Raw genomic sequence first — 15,597 nt, 5'->3', positions numbered from 1 at the left:
ATCGCTAATGAGGTCACTGGTGTGTCACAAAAAACGTGACTCAGCAGCGATCTCGCTAGCGATCTTGCTATGTGAGAAGCACCCCTAAGCTACTGCACCTTAATGCCACTCCCCTTCATTATTTAAACTCACTTTTAGCTCTACCATATGCCAGTGATAGGCTATGTGCACACAGTGCGTTTTTTTGACGCTGCGTTTTTGTGCGTTTTTGCCGTATAACCAGGGACTTACTTTATATCTTCCTTGGTGTACCCCTCCTGTTATGCTGCAAACCAGGTGTTCCCTTGCTCCAGTGTGACATTTAATGACATGAACGTTTGGCACACATGAAGTGCTATCCCAGGGGTACCTCCGGCTGTGTAGTCGTGACACTGGTACTGAGGCCGACCCCTGGTTTCAACACTTCTTCAACTTCTGCGACTAACTGGAGTGTGCAAGGTGGGACATCTCTTTCCCCGGCCGATGCATAAAGAGTCTTCAGGCAAAAGTCGAAATGCATAAAAACTGCCATTTATTCACACAGAAAAAAGAACAACACTCCGGTCAGCAGATTCCGGCAATATTAGTGGAGCTGGGGACAACCTGCCCAAACGCGCCCTCTGGTGGGGATATGCCCTAGATACTCCTCTTCTCCGGGCTCCCACTCTCCGGTCAAGCACACACTGGACCCACACCAGCGGAATAGACCCTGAGGTTGCGTCCACCTCCTTTACTCCGGTGTCCCCTGGTGTTCCGCTCACACACTTACACTTGCCGCTGCAGATGTTCACTGCCTGCTGTCCCGGATCCTTCTCCCTCTACACACACTCAGCCCTTCCCTAGATATCCGGCCGACTCCTCCTTCCCCGGTGGCAACAGCCGTCCCACCCGGCCACTAGGGGGTGCCCTAACACAACACATACAATAATAAAATCAACACTTTTAATAATCACAATGCCGGGTAAACTATGCTAAACTAGTAGGGGGTAGGCCCACCCACTACACACAATACTCTGGAAACCATTGAGGCAGAATGGATGTAGGAGGGAGAGCTTAGATTATACCAGGCATATTGGCAGTGTTGAACCTCGTCTTCACCATCCATCCTGTTTTCACCTTCCTGACCAGGCCAATTTTTTCAATTCTGACCAGTGTCAGTTTATGAGGTCATATCTCTGAAATGCTTCAACAAATCCCAGTAATTTTGATACTGGGTTTTTTTCATTACATGTTGCACTTTATGTAAGTTAAGTAACTTACAGCCAAAATAAGAAAATATTGGAAATTTTGTAAAAAATGTGAAAATGTTGCTCTTTTCAAATTGTTATTTTTTATGTTCTTAAATCAAAGAGTTATGTCACACAAAATGGTTAATAAATAACATTTGTCACATGTCTACTTTAACTCCTCATGTGTTTTTTTTGTTTGTACTTTCCTTCGCATCTTCCAAGAGCCATGACTTTTTATTTTTCCGTCAATATTGCCATATTAGTGCTTATTTTTTGCAGGACAAGTTGAACTTTTGAATGACACTCATTTTACCATATAGTGTACTGAATAATGTTTTTTTTTATTCACCATGTTCATTTCATGATAAAACTGACATGTCAGTATGATGCAAACTACACAGGCCAAAAAACCCCAAAAACTAATGCACTACCAAGATGCAGCAAGACCTCCAATAAATGGAGGCATCACAGGTGCAAGAGGAGCAAATCACTTTACCATTTCCAATGATGGAGGGGAGTGATTGCTTGATGGTAAACTTGCACACTTGTGGCTTGTGTGATGCTCTGGACTAGTCAGGTCGTCCCAGGTAGTCACACACAACACCACACCCCCTCCTGGTTAGGTGACATCAGTCAAACTAAAAACCTTGTCACCACCCTCCAGGTTTGATGTCCACACCAGGGAGGGGGCGGAGCCAGGCAGTTAGCCCCGCCCACTGATGAGTTCACAGGCTTGGAGGCGGGAAAACACAGACACAAGTTCAAGTTGACAGTGCAGAGTAGTTTTGACAGTGAAAGAGAGAGGTTGAGTCCAGGGGCTGCCATTGACTACTCCAGTGGCTGGTCGGAGCCCAGTCACCTCTGGCAAGGAGGTGCACGGTGGTGGCCACCTGCAGGAGCTGGGATTACAGCCAGTGGAACCGTAGGGATCGGGGTCGGGCGGTGGCCCGCCGGTACTGAACCAGGGAACCGATTGGAAACCGGAGCACCAGGAGGGGTACTCAGACCCAGACGAAGCCCCGAACCGACAGGGCCGAGTCAAATCAACTGATTGCGGACTGGACTTAAGGACCTATCCCACACAAGTCCTGTTAGAATACAACAGCCCAACCATACACAGTAGAGCCACCACCAAGGCATAGAGACCCAAAGGGCCAGCAAACGGGCTCCTACAGCATATACAAGTCGGGGAGCGGACTACCGGTGTCTAGGCATAGGAATCAAACATTTACACACAGAGGTGCAGGAGAAAGGCGGAAACCACCAACCTATACAGAGAGAAGCTGCAGCCAGCTGCGGGCCCCATTCATCACTCCGTTTGGTTTACAAGAGACTCCAATGTATTGTGTCAGAGTGAGTACACCAGTGCCTTCGGGCCGTGCACCGCGCCGCACCGCACCAGCGTCCAACCCGCTCCCCCGCCTCAGCACCTCCCTCGGGCCTCCGGGACCATCGCTCCCCTACCCACGGAGGGGGTCAACACCAAGCTGCGCAACACCGTCCCCGGGAGGCCTAGTTAATGGCAGTGGTGGTGTCCATCCATTCACCACAACCCGTGGGTGGCGTCACGAACTTACAAACCAAACCAAACAACCGCGGCCCCGGCCGTGGAACTCCTCACCCAAGTCCCCGCGTGTAGCGCCAACTCCCTTGCAGAGCGACGTGATCCCTGGGTCCGTCAGAGGCTCGAGCCACCACCTGCAGTACGAGCACGGATCCGAACGGCTCGGTGGTCGCAGCCGAGCCCGCGGGGCGGTACACTTGCATAGGGCACTGTTCACACATGCAGGTTCACAGTATCTGGTAAGCAGCCTATTAGTTACGCCCATCCCAATAGATGCAGGCGGGCTGCACCAGTACTACATTTGTGCTCTATGCAGGGACAGTGACTATAGTATACAAGGCCCAACAAAAAAGAGGCCTAGCTGCATCCTGTATAAAATGTTCTGTGCAAAAGAATAAATAAATATATGAGGTATTGGTTGGTAATATGGCCACAGTACGTAAGCCCACAATCCACGTCACGGATCCTCATTCTTGTGGGTCCCTACACTAATATATAATACTAGAAGGTGGCCCGATTCTAACGCATCAGGTATTCTAGAATTTATTGTGTAGTTACTGTATGATTTTTGTTATATATATAGATGTTGTCTGTAGTTGCCAAGTGTTTGTGTAGCGCGCTGTACATGTTCTGGGTGTTGTCTGGGTGGGAGTGTGTGAGAGCGATGTTGTTTGTGTGTTGCGTTGTTTGTAGAGCGCTGTGTGTCTGCAGCGTTGTGTGTGTGTGGTGCTGTGTGTTGCGTTGTGTGTTGTGTTTGTGGAGCGCTGTGTGTCTGCAGCATTGTGCGTGTGTGTGGTGCTGTATGTGTTGCACGGTTTGTGTGGGTGTGTGTGTGTTTTGGGGGGAGGTATGTTTTGTGCAGTGTGTGTGTGTGTGTTGGAGGAGTAGTTCTGGAGGGAGAGGAGTATAATAGGAGGAGTAGACCTGGGGGTGATGAGTCTAATAGGAGGAGTAGAGGAGTAGTCCTGGGGGGAGAGGAGTCTAATAGGAGGAGTAGTCCTGGGGGGTGAGGAGTCTAATAGGAGGAGTAGTCCTGGGGGGAGAAGAGTCTAATAGGAGGAGTAGTCCTGGGGGGAGAGGAGTCTCATAGGAGGAGTAGTCCTGGGGGGAGGGGAGGATAATAGGAGGAGTAGTCCTGGGGGGAGAGGAGTCTAATAGGAGGAGTAGTCCTGGGGGGTGAGGAGTCTCATAGGAGGAGTAGTCCTGGGGGGAGAGGAGGATAATAGGAGGAGTAGTCCTGGGGGGAGAGGAGTCTAATAGGAGGAGTAGTCCTGGGGGGTGAGGAGGATAATAGGAGGAGTAGTCCTGGGGGGAGAGGAGTCTAATAGGAGGAGTAGTCCTGGGGGAGAGGAGGATAATAGGAGGAGTAGTCCTGGGGGGAGAGGAGGATAATAGGAGGAGTAGTCCTGGGGGGAGATGAGTCTAATAAGAGGAGTAGTCCTGGGGGGAGAGGAGGATAATAGGAGGAGTAGTCGTGGGGGGAGAGCAGGATAATAGGAGGAGTAGTCCTGGGGGGAGAGGAGGATAATAGGAGAAGTTGTCCTTGGGGAGAGAGGAGGATAATAGGAGGAGTAGTCCTAGGGGGGAGAGGAGGATAATAGGAGGAGCAGTCCTAGGGGGAGAGGAGGATAATAGGAGAAGTAGTCCTGGGGAAGAGGAGGATAATAGGAGGAGTAGTCCTGGGGGGAGGTGTATAGGTGCCCAATGTGTGTGGGGGGCGTGGCCGAGCGTGTGGGGACATGGCCGAGGGGGCAGAGTGTGGGGGGGCGTCGCCAAGGGGCAGAGTGTGGGAGGCGTGGCCGAGGGGGCAGAGTGGGGGGCGTGGCCGAGCGTGGGGGGCGTGGTCGAGTGGGGCAGAGTGTGGGGGGGCGTGGCCGAGGGGGCAGAGTGTGGGGGCGTGGCCGAGCGGGGCAGAGGCCGAGCGTGGGGGCGTGGCCAAGGGGGCAACTATGCAAAGCGGTGTCCATAGTTACCTGATGTCTATCATTGTTATCAGCGTACGTGTGCCAGGAGTCGGGGTATGCTAGTAAGCATGGTACACATCAAGTAAGTATTCAAAGAGACAGTGCTGGGTCACTTGTTGGTCTCCTGCTGTGCAGCACGCATCAGCGTGTGACAGCGGGAGACCAACGATCTGAATGGGCAGGGAGCCGGCATACGCTGGTAACCATGCTACACAATATTACCTGATGTGTACCATGGTTACCAGCGTATCCCGCCCCCCGCACGCACGGGAGCCCACACCAGCGTACGCCGGCAACCCCAGCAATGCGAGGGTATGTGCTGGCTGGGTTGCCGGCGTACGCTGGTGTGGGCTCCCGGTGGTACAGCACTCACCTGGGAGTCGGGGCTCCATGTCGGTTTGGGGAATGCGTGCGGGGGGCGGGGCCAGAGCGAGCGTGCAATGCGTGAGGGGGGCGGGGCGTGGCCGAGTTGCCAATGCGTGCAGGGAGCCGGGGCGAGAGGCCAATCCGTGGGGCGGGCAGAGCCTGGGCGAGCGGCCAATACGTGCGGGGGGGGGGCGGAGCCGAGGCGAGCGGCCAATGAGATGCTTGTCACGGTAACGACAGAATTTTGGAGCCAGACAGACAGACAGACAGAATAAGGCAATTATATATATATATATATATATATATATATAAATATAAAATATAACAATAAAAAGAGGAATTAAAGCCTCCAATAGCTAAGTAATTACTCACAGACAAATGGCAGCAGATGTAAATTGCCCAGCAAAACTAATGCACAACTAGGATGCAGCAAGACATCCAATAGATGGAGGCATCACAGGTGCAAGAGGAGCAAATCACTCTAACGTTTCCAATGATGGAGGGGAGCGATTGCTTGTGGAAAAATTGCACACTTGTGGCTTGCACACCGTTCACATATGCAGGTTCACAGGCTTTTTTTTTTTTTGGCCTGGGCAGTTTACTTCTGCTGCCATTTTTCTGTGAGTAATTGCTTAGCTATTTGAGTATTTAATTCCTCTTTTTGTTGTTGTCAGTATGATGCCTCAGATTGGTATGAGTTTGTGGAGACCAAACATGTGCACTTTTACTTTTATCTAAAGGCCCTGTCACACACAGAGATAAATCTGCGGCAGATCTGTGGTTGCAGTGAAATTGTGGACAATCAGTGCCAGGTTTGTGGCTGTGTACAAATGGAACAATATGTCCATAATTTCACTGCAACCACAGATCTGCCAAAGACTTATCTCTGTGTGTGACGGGGCCTTTAGTCAGTGTTTCCCAAATTCCAGTCCTCATGGCCCCCAACAAGTCATGTTTTCAGAATTTCCTTACTATTGAACAGGTGATGGAATCATTATCAAGGCATCACCTGTGCTATATTAAGGAAATACTGAAAACATGACCTGTTGGGTGCCGTAAGGACTGGAGTTTGGGAAACACTGATCTAAGTGGTGAAAAAAAATTCAGAAGTTTGTCCAAAAAAAAGAATTGCGCTTTAGTCGCCATTTTCCGAGACCCCGTAGCGTTCTCATTTTTAGGATCTGGGGCTCAGTGATGGCTTACTTGCTGCATCTTAAGATGGCTTTTTTTAATTGTATGATTTTTCTTTGGATGCAATGTTTTGATCGCCTCTTGTTGCATTTTAATCCAATGTTGCAGCAACCAAAACTTTTGACGTTTGGAATTTTTTTCTTGCCACTCCGTTTAGTGATTTGAATCTTTAGGTTTTATTTCTACCTTTTACCTTTTCCGGGTTTTTTTTTACTTTTTTTTTACAGTTTTTACTAGTCTTTCTAGGGGACTTTATGACTGTACACTGCATACAGCATCACTTTGGTCATGAGAAATGCTGATCTCCTTTGAGTGCCGGCACTTTGCTGGTTCTCACAGGAAGTGACTCATGACAGCAACAGGGCTCATTATCCGACCCCGTGCTATCATGGTAACACATTGGTACTGCATCAATGCGTCAAAGGGCCGCTGATGGCTTCATGGAACAGTGCGATCCCCACTACGGTGCTTTAAATCGCGCTGTCAGAATTTGACAGCATAATCTAATCCACTCCTGCCTATTAGCCGCACATTTCTGCTGATCAGATCAGCAGACATGTGCAGGGATTACCGCGGGCTCGCTGCCAGAGCCCTTGGTAACTGCAGGGACATGACCATCAGTGGTCGTGAAGGGGTTAAAGCAGCATCATTTTTGAAACATACTTTTAATTTTGCTAGGAAGTTAAAATTGTTAAACATTTATCAGAAATTTCTAATTTTTTCAACAAAATTTAAAACTTTTGACATGGCATTGAGAGGCCTATATGACAGAAAATACCCAAAAGTGACATTTTTCTAAAAACTACACCCCTCAAAGTACTCACAGGAACTAAAGCAATGTGTAATGGAAAAATTGAAAAATAAAGTGTTTATTTTTTACCACGAAAATGTTACTTTACTCCAAATTTTGCATTTTCACAAGGATAATCAGAAAATATACCATATAATTTGTTGTGCAATATCTCCTGAGTACAGAGATACTCCATATGTGATGAAAAAAATGACTTTTGGAATGCAAAATTAGCTGAAGTAGATAGCGGAGGATGAGCCTTTTGGAGAATCCCCTCATGTGCCTAAAGAGGGGAAACTCCCCACAAATGACTCATTTTTGGAAACTAGACCCCTCAATGAACTCACTTAGAGGTGTAGTGAGCACCTCGAACCCCCAGGTGCTTCACAGAATTTTATAACGTTGAGCCATGAAAGTAAAATAATCAGATTTTTCCCACAAAAATGTTGTTTTAGCCCAAAATTTGCATTTTCTCAAAGGTAACAGAAAAAAATGTACTGCAAAATTTGTTTGGCAATTTCTCCTGAGTATGTCGATACCCCATATCTGGTGGAAAACTACTGTTTGGGCGCACGACAGGGCTTGGAAGGAATGAAGCTCCATTTGACTCTTGGAATACAAAATTGTCCGGAATCCATAGCGGATGCCATGTCACGTTTACAGAGCCCGTGAAGTGCCTAAGTAGAGGAACCCCCCCCCCACAAGTGACTTATTTTGGAAACTAGATCCCTCAAGAAACTAATCTAGATGTGTGGTGAGCACCTTGAACCCTTCACAGAATTTTATAATGCTAAGTTGTGAAAATAAAAAAAAATCATATTTTCCCCCCTAAAAGTGTTGTTTTAGCCCAAAATGTTGCATTTTCACAAAGGTAGCAGGAGAAAATGGATCATACAATATGTTAGGCTATTCGTGGTGGAAAACTACTGTTTGGATGTACAGCTTAGCTCAGAAGGGGAAGAGTGCCATTTTAATTAGGAATTGTGACATGACACCCTTAACACTAGAACTACTGGACTCATGACACCTACATAGAAATACATAGTGCAAAGTAGTCAAAATGACTACCTCAGTAGTTCTAGTGTTAAACCATTTCAGAAAAATCTGAACTCCAATATAGTGCTCCTTCCCTTCTGAGCTTTGCACTGTGCTTCAAGAAGTAGTTTTTGGGGTATTGACATACTCAGGAGAAATTGCTTAACAAATTGTAACATTTACTCAGCCCAATGTTATGCAATTCTATGGATTTAAAATGCTCACTAGTCACTACACACTTCGATGAATTCTTTGAGAGGTGTACATTTCAAAATGGGGTTATGTGGCATTTTCTGCTGTTTTTGCATGTCAGGGGTAGAGATGAGCGAACCGGTCCCGGTTCGGCTCGAGGCGGTTCGCCGAACGGGGGGTCTGGCTCGAGTTCGGCTCGTCGAACGTTCGACGAACCGAACTCGAGCCCATAGGAAACAATGGCAGGCAATCACAAACACAGTAAAACACCTAGAAAACACCCTCAAAGGTGTCCAAAAGGTGACAAACAACTCACAACACAACACAAACACATGGGAAAGTGACAAGGACATGTACTCATGCGAAAACAAAACAGCTGGACAAGGAAAAAGAGGAGGACACACAGATATAGGCATGGCACGCCCTTCTAAAGTCATGTAAAACACCGCAAGGTGACTCCAAGCGGAGTCTCCCTTTTTTCCAAAAATTGGGCCCCACACACCCACCCCTTCAGTGGCAGCAGTTGTGCCCCAGTTGTACACTTCACAGCTAGATTTGCATCAAGCACATTCAAAAATACGCCATTCTTATCCGTCCCCAGGATGACACCGGGGTAGGTAGCAAAGTCTTTCCTGATCCCAGCTCTGTTCATCTTGGCTTCTTTTAAAAACACAGCAAGCAAGGGTTACTCCAAGCGGAGTCTCCCTTTTTTCCAAAAATTGGGCCCCACACACACCCACCCCTTCAGTGGCAGCACTTGGGCCCCAGTTGTACACTTCACAGCTAGATTTGCATCAAGCACATTCAAAAATACGCTATTCTTAACCGTCCCCAGGATGACACCGGGGTAGGTAGCAAAGTCTTTCCTGATCCCAGCTCTGTTCATCTTGGCTTCTTTTAAAAACACAGCAAGCAAGGGTTACTCCAAGCGGAGTCTCCCTTTTTTCCAAAAATTGGGCCACACAGACACCCACCCCATCAGTGGCAGCACTTGGGCCCTAGTTGCAAACAGGATGTTTTGATTTGCATCAAGCACATTCAAAAATACGCTATTCTTAGCCGTCCACAGGATGACACCGGGGTAGGTAGCAAAGTCTTTCCTGATCCCAGCTCTGTTCATCTTGGCTTCTTTTAAAAACACAGCAAGCAAGGGTTACTCCAAGCGGAGTCTCCCTTTTTTCCAAAAATTGGGCCACACAGACACCCACCCCATCAGTGGCAGCACTTGGGCCCTAGTTGCAAACAGGATGTTTTGATTTGCATCAAGCACATTCAAAAATACGCTATTCTTAGCCGTCCCCAGGATGACACCGGGGTAGGTAGCAAAGTCTTTGCTGACCCATGACTTGTTCATCTTGGCTTCTTTTAAAAACAATGTAAGCAAGGGTTACTCCAAGCGGAGTCTCCCTTTTTTCCAAAAATTGGGCCACACAGACACCCACCCCATCAGTGGCAGCACTTGGGCCCTAGTTGCAAACAGGATGTTTTGATTTGCATCAAGCACATTCAAAAATACGCTATTCTTAGCCGTCCCCAGGATGACACCGGGGTAGGTAGCAAAGTCTTTGCTGACCCATGACTTGTTCATCTTGGCTTCTTTTAAAAACAATGTAAGCAAGGGTTACTCCAAGCGGAGTCTCCCTTTTTTCCAAAAATTGGGCCACACAGACACCCACCCCATCAGTGGCAGCACTTGGGCCCTAGTTGCAAACAGGATGTTTTGATTTGCATCAAGCACATTCAAAAATACGCTATTCTTAGCCGTCCCCAGGATGACACCGGGGTAGGTAGCAAAGTCTTTGCTGACCCATGACTTGTTCATCTTGGCTTCTTTTAAAAACAATGTAAGCAAGGGTTACTCCAAGCGGAGTCTCCCTTTTTTCCAAAAATTGGGCCACACAGACACCCACCCCATCAGTGGCAGCACTTGGGCCCTAGTTGCAAACAGGATGTTTTGATTTGCATCAAGCACATTCAAAAATACGCTATTCTTAGCCGTCCACAGGATGACACCGGGGTAGGTAGCAAAGTCTTTCCTGATCCCAGCTCTGTTCATCTTGGCTTCTTTTAAAAACACAGCAAGCAAGGGTTACTCCAAGCGGAGTCTCCCTTTTTTCCAAAAATTGGGCCACACAGACACCCACCCCATCAGTGGCAGCACTTGGGCCCTAGTTGCAAACAGGATGTTTTGATTTGCATCAAGCACATTCAAAAATACGCTATTCTTAGCCGTCCCCAGGATGACACCGGGGTAGGTAGCAAAGTCTTTGCTGACCCATGACTTGTTCATCTTGGCTTCTTTTAAAAACAATGTAAGCAAGGGTTACTCCAAGCGGAGTCTCCCTTTTTTCCAAAAATTGGGCCACACAGACACCCACCCCATCAGTGGCAGCACTTGGGCCCTAGTTGCAAACAGGATGTTTTGATTTGCATCAAGCACATTCAAAAATACGCTATTCTTAGCCGTCCACAGGATGACACCGGGGTAGGTAGCAAAGTCTTTCCTGATCCCAGCTCTGTTCATCTTGGCTTCTTTTAAAAACACAGCAAGCAAGGGTTACTCCAAGCGGAGTCTCCCTTTTTTCCAAAAATTGGGCCACACAGACACCCACCCCATCAGTGGCAGCACTTGGGCCCTAGTTGCAAACAGGATGTTTTGATTTGCATCAAGCACATTCAAAAATACGCTATTCTTAGCCGTCCACAGGATGACACCGGGGTAGGTAGCAAAGTCTTTCCTGATCCCAGCTCTGTTCATCTTGGCTTCTTTTAAAAACACAGCAAGCAAGGGTTACTCCAAGCGGAGTCTCCCTTTTTTCCAAAAATTGGGCCACACAGACACCCACCCCATCAGTGGCAGCACTTGGGCCCTAGTTGCAAACAGGATGTTTTGATTTGCATCAAGCACATTCAAAAATACGCTATTCTTAGCCGTCCCCAGGATGACACTGGGGTAGGTAGCAAAGTCTTTGCTGACCCATGACTTGTTCATCTTGGCTTCTTTTAAAAACAATGTAAGCAAGGGTTACTCCAAGCGGAGTCTCCCTTTTTTCCAAAAATTGGGCCACACAGACACCCACCCCATCAGTGGCAGCACTTGGGCCCTAGTTGCAAACAGGATGTTTTGATTTGCATCAAGCACATTCAAAAATACGCTATTCTTAGCCGTCCCCAGGATGACACCGGGGTAGGTAGCAAAGTCTTTGCTGACCCATGACTTGTTCATCTTGGCTTCTTTTAAAAACAATGTAAGCAAGGGTTACTCCAAGCGGAGTCTCCCTTTTTTCCAAAAATTGGGCCACACAGACACCCACCCCATCAGTGGCAGCACTTGGGCCCTAGTTGCAAACAGGATGTTTTGATTTGCATCAAGCACATTCAAAAATACGCTATTCTTAGCCGTCCACAGGATGACACCGGGGTAGGTAGCAAAGTCTTTCCTGATCCCAGCTCTGTTCATCTTGGCTTCTTTTAAAAACACAGCAAGCAAGGGTTACTCCAAGCGGAGTCTCCCTTTTTTCCAAAAATTGGGCCACACAGACACCCACCCCATCAGTGGCAGCACTTGGGCCCTAGTTGCAAACAGGATGTTTTGATTTGCATCAAGCACATTCAAAAATACGCTATTCTTAGCCGTCCACAGGATGACACCGGGGTAGGTAGCAAAGTCTTTGCTGACCCATGACTTGTTCATCTTGGCTTCTTTTAAAAACAATGTAAGCAAGGGTTACTCCAAGCGGAGTCTCACTTTTTTCCAAAAATTGGGCCACACAGACACCCACCCCATCAGTGGCAGCACTTGGGCCCTAGTTGCAAACAGGATGTTTTGATTTGCATCAAGCACATTCAAAAATACGCTATTCTTAGCCGTCCCCAGGATGACACCGGGGTAGGTAGCAAAGTCTTTCCTGATCCCAGCTCTGTTCATCTTGGCTTCTTTTAAAAACACAGCAAGCAAGGGTTACTCCAAGCGGAGTCTCCCTTTTTTCCAAAAATTGGGCCACACAGACACCCACCCCATCAGTGGCAGCACTTGGGCCCTAGTTGCAAACAGGATGTTTTGATTTGCATCAAGCACATTCCAAATCCACAAGCATTTACTCTCCCCAGGATGACACAGGGGTAGTAAATTCCTTCTGGATCCATGACTTGTTCATTTTGATGAACGTCAGTCTGTCCACATTGTCACTGGACAGACGCGTGCGCTTATCTGTCAGCACACACCCAGCAGCACTGAATACACGTTCAGAGACAACGCTGGCAGCTGGACACGACAAAATCTCCAAGGCGTAAGTTGCGAGCTCTGGCCATTTTTGTAGGTTTGAAGCCCAAAAGGAGCAAGGCTCCAGTTGCACAGTCATGGCATCGATGTTCATTTGGAGATACTCCTGTATCATCCTCTCCAGCCGTTGACTATGTGTCAGACTTGTTGTCTCTGGTGGCCTTGCAAAAGAGGGTCTAAAAAAATTATGAAAAGATTCCATAAAATTGCTGTTACCGGCACCAGAAAAGGTCCTACTGGTACGGGTAGACTGTTGAAGATGACGAGACCGTCCCATGTTTGTCAAGTTACAACTGGGAGATTCACTCCCTGCACCTGCACGGTTGTTTGGTGGAAAAGCCGAGCTAAGATCTAGTAACAGCTTCTGCTGATACTCCTGCATACGTGCGTCCCTTTCTATGGCTGGAATTATGTCACAAAATTTGGACTTGTACCGGGGATCTAATAGTGTGGCAATCCAGTAGTCATCATCACTTCTAATTTTGACAATACGACTGTCATGTTGGAGGTAGTGCAACAAAAAGGCACTCATGTGTCTTGCGCAGCCATGCGGACCAAGTCCATGCTGTGTTTGTGGCATAGAGGTGCTACCCGTTCTTTCTTCCTCTGACATCTGACCCCAACCTCTTTCAACTGAAATTTGACCAAGGTCTCCCTCATCCGCTGAGTCTTCCATGTCCATGGACAGTTCGTCCTCCATTTCTTCATGTTCTCCTGCACCTTGCTCAACATTTCGCCTGCTACTATGCGCCCTTGTCGATCCCTGTCCCCCATGGTCCCATGCCTGCTGCGTTGGTGATGATGAACGTCTGGACCTTGGTGATGTTGTTGTCCCTTGCGCATATGAATCCTCCTGTAGTTCCTCCCCTTCATGTTGTCCCACCCCCTGACTCCGAATAGTGTTTAGCGTGTGCTCCAGCATGTAAATGACTGGAATCGTCATGCTGATAATGGCATTGTCAGCGCTAAACATATTCGTCGCCATGTCGAAACTGTGCAGAAGGGTGCATAGGTCCTTGATCTGAGACCACTCCATCAGGGTGATCTGCCCCACCTCTGCATCTCGTTGGCCCAGGCTATACGTCATGACGTATTGCACCAGGGCTCTGCGGTGCTGCCACAGTCGCTGTAACATGTGGAGAGTTGAATTCCAGCGTGTCGCCACATCGCATTTCAGGCGATGAACCGGCAGGCCGAAAGACTTCTGGAGCGATGCAAGTCGCTCTGCTGCGGCGCTTGAACGGCGGAAGTGAGCTGACAGTTTTCGTGCCCTGTTCAGAAGGCCATCTAGGCCGGGATAGTGTGTTAAAAATTGCTGCACGACAAGGTTCAACACGTGAGCCATACAAGGTACGTGTGTCACCTTGCCCAGGCGAAGTGCCGCACCCAGGTTTGCAGCATTGTCGCACACGGCCTTACCAGGCTGCAGTTTGAGTGGAGACAACCATTTATTAAACTCGGACCGCAAAGCTGACCACAACTCCTCAGCTGTGTGACTCTTATTACCAAGACATGTCAAGCTAAAGACCGCCTGATGCCGTTGCGCTCTGCTGCCAGCATAGTAATGAGGGGTGCGTGATTCCTTCTGCGCAGTGAGAACGCTGGTGGCCTGACCAGGCAGGCTTGGGGCGGAGGTGGAGGACCCAGATGAGGTGGAGGATGCAGAAGCAGTGGCGGAACTTGGACAGACAGAGGATTGACACACAAGTCGTGGGGACGGCAAGACTTGTGCAGCAGACCCTTCACCATCTATCACCATAGTTACCCAGTGCCCAGTCAGCGACATGTAACGTCCCTGTCCATGCTTACTGGTCCAAGTATCGGTGGTGAAATGCACCCGTTCACACACAGAGTTTCTCAAGGAAGCGGTGATGTTGTGTGCGACATGCTGGTGTAGCGCGGGCACACCTTTCTTAGAGAAGTAGTGGCGACTAGGCATCTGGTACTGGGGCACAGCGACAGACATAAGGTCTCTAAAATCCTGTGTGTCCACTAGGCGGAAAGGCAGCATTTCGGTAGCCAACAGCTTACAGAGGGATAGAGTCAACCTCTTAGCTTTGTCATGGGTCGGAGGAAGTGGCCTTTTATTTGACCACATCTGAGGGACAGAGATCTGGCTGCTGTGTGTAGACGGTGTTGAGTAGGGTGTCCCTGGAAAAATGCAGGTTTGTGAGGAAAGTGCAGGCGGAGACATGATGTTGCCTTCATCCAACGTTGGTGCTATCGATGTCTGAGAGAGCTGTACACACTCACTTGTTTCCCCTTCCAAACCAACTGACGACCTTACAAGCAAACTGCCTGTTGCGGTTACAGTGGTGGAAGTTTTGCGTGGAAAAACAGGTGTGGCAGCTGTCCCCACAGTCCTAGAAGATGAAGAGCGCGCGGATGCAGTGGAAGGGGCGGGCGGTGGATGGTTCGCTCCGCTAGGCCGCATTGCAGCACGGTGAGCTTCCCACCGGGACTTATGATATTTATTCATGTGACGATTCATGGAAGAAGTTGTCAAACTGCTGAGCTTTTGACCTCTACTAAGAGAATCATGACAAATGTTACATATCACATGAGTTGGGCGATCTTTTTCGATGTGAAAAAAGGACCAGGCTAGGCAAGGCTTAGAGGCCATGCGACCTGTTGATCCACCCCGAATAATGCTCATAGGCAGAGTGGTGGCTGAGGATGCAGTTGTAGACGTGCTACCAGTGCTCCGACTCTGTCCAGGAAGGCGCAAGGTAACTTCGTCGTCGGTTGCATCCTCCTCCACCGCCTCTGTTGACCTCCTCGAGTGCCTGACTGGGGGTTGACAGTAGGTGGGATCTAGAACGTCATCATCAATTGTTGTGTTTGCACTCCCCTCCCCCTCAGACCGAGCCTCTTCTTGCCCTGACCGAATATTTAAGTTGTCATCCCAATCGGGTATCTGCGTCTCATCTTCATCAGTATGTTCCTCATTGTCTATAACCACAGGTGTTACAGTTTGTGACAAAGGGTCAACATTATGCTCAGAA

This window comes from Anomaloglossus baeobatrachus, chromosome 1 (genome assembly GCF_048569485.1).
Source record: "Anomaloglossus baeobatrachus isolate aAnoBae1 chromosome 1, aAnoBae1.hap1, whole genome shotgun sequence".
Taxonomy (NCBI): Eukaryota; Metazoa; Chordata; class Amphibia; order Anura; family Aromobatidae; genus Anomaloglossus; species Anomaloglossus baeobatrachus.
Note: the sequence above shows the minus strand (reverse complement) of the source record.